The sequence below is a fragment of the Piliocolobus tephrosceles genome, unplaced genomic scaffold (genome assembly GCF_002776525.5).
Source record: "Piliocolobus tephrosceles isolate RC106 unplaced genomic scaffold, ASM277652v3 unscaffolded_32008, whole genome shotgun sequence".
NCBI classification, from domain to species: Eukaryota; Metazoa; Chordata; class Mammalia; order Primates; family Cercopithecidae; genus Piliocolobus; species Piliocolobus tephrosceles.
In genome coordinates this window covers 488-2,519 of record NW_022315431.1, presented here as the reverse complement: position 1 = coordinate 2,519, position 2,032 = coordinate 488, and the positions used below count along the sequence as shown (strand labels likewise).

Genomic DNA, 2,032 nt, shown 5'->3' with positions numbered 1-2,032 from the left:
CAGAAAGTTAATAGGAGAAACAAAGAGAACAGCTTTCTACTGCAGAGAGGGGTCCCAGAAGAAAACAAACAGTTGCCATCCTGCAATGAAATGCAGGGGTTTTTATAGATGAGCTAGTGGGGAGGCAGTATCTGATCACCTACATAGGGTACAAACAACCGGTTAGGACCAGGTGTACCATCTGCATAGGGTGTGAATCTCTGGCAGCCCCCACCCTAATCTTTTATTATGCAGGGAGGTCCTCACCCTGGGCTACTCCATGTTGCTCATTTCGTTCTTGCTGTGCATGTGCTAAAAAACGGGAGATGGAAAGCCCATGGTGGACATGTCTGGCCCCACGTGGCCTTTTCTATCTGTGCAGCTGTTGGCATCCCCCTAGGAAAGCTTCCAGCTTCCTATCTATCTATGATAGAAAATCAATGGACCAACATTTTATCTCCATGTGTACCATCTCAAACGTAGGATGTAAACATTCACAAAAGATACAATTCTCAGGAGTATTAAAGATCCAGAAACAAATTTAACAAAACCCTGCAAGGATTCTTTGCAGAAAACTGTAAAACTTTATTAAGAGAATGTTATCAGTCAAATTTCCAGCATAACAATAACGTTCTTCGTTTCAGTCTTCATTTGTCTTGGTGTAAACCTCTGGTTGCGCATCACCTATAACATAAATATAAAATTAGGACCCGTTACCAGATTTTTATTCGTATGACACTAGAGGTACACAACTACCGTGTTCACGAACCAATATCAGAACCCTGAGGGTGACCCTTTCGCCTACATCCAGATAGCCTCTGAATAAACTCTGAAGGTAGACTTCCAGGCATATTAACAATATTTTGAATTCATGCCACTTTTTCTAGTAGAATAAGGAATCAAAGAGACTGTTCAACTTCAGAATGAATTCAATCCAGGGAATCTATTTGTATGTATAAGTGGAAAGCAAAAAACAAACAAAAAAAAACGCATATACTTTCAATGAAAATTCAAACCCCAAGGGTTTGAAAATTCAAAACCCCAAGGGAAACAGATATTTTTAAAGTATCATTTAAATATTTTGATATAACATAACCCTTGAATACAGAATATGTTTAGAACTGCCTAAGAGAAGGAAATAGAAAAGGCAGTACTACATTTGTTTTGTGTCTCTTGTGAAAAAGTGTAAAAACGTTACTTGGGACTAGTTTAGCCATTATGCAGTTGCTTTAAGTAGGGCGAACATTTGTCACTATTTTCACCGGTACTCCTGCCTCTTTACATGCCTAAAGGCAGTTCATTTTATACAGTAAACTGAATACCCACGCTAGCTGTAAGCCATTACCATCACAGTTAACATCACAAAATACACTGATGCTTATTATAAACATGTTGTGTATTTGTTAAAAACAGGCCTCTATAAAAATATCTGAAAATTATTGGCTGTTGGTTACATCACTTACATACAAAGGTCAGAACATATTTTCAAATCTTAAAATGACACGTAAAATCGTATATATTTATCACGTATAACATGATGCTTTAAATATATATATACACCTTGTGAAATGGCTACATCAAGCTAATTAATATCTGCCTTACTTCAAATAGCTGTGAAGACACTCGATATCTACTCTCTTAGCATGTTTCATATCTTTCATATCATAATCTAATTAACTTTGACCCAATTTTTCTCCATCTCTTGAAGTCCTGGCCTCAAGTGATCCTTCTGCCTCGGCCTCCCAAAGTGCTGGAATTAAAAGCATGAGCAAGCACACATGGCCCTCTATCTCTGATAGTGTGTAAGGCAGCCATCTGGGGTCTGAACTACCTTCAAAGAATCTTTAGATGTGAAGTAAGATATTAAAGTAGCAGTAATTTTACCTCTGTGTCACAAAAAATATAATATTGCGAAAACAGACACCCTATTGTTTGCATCTTAATTGAACAACATACCTGCTTCCAGCACTTTAGTGGGATCAAAAGTGGGCAGAGTCCCCTCCCTGACATCAGGACCATCTCCAGGCTCATCCTCTATCTTAAGCAGAGCCAG

At 38.2% G+C, this 2,032-nt stretch overlaps 1 long non-coding RNA gene across 1 annotated transcript; it reads right to left on the bottom strand.

Moving 5' to 3' along the window:
• Positions 1-540: 540 nt before the first annotated feature.
• Positions 541-2,032, bottom strand: LOC113222569. Its single transcript, XR_003308459.1, has 2 exons — positions 1,936-2,032; positions 541-663 (listed from the first exon to the last, which is right to left on the bottom strand). It is a non-coding gene; the product is annotated as an uncharacterized LOC113222569 (long non-coding RNA).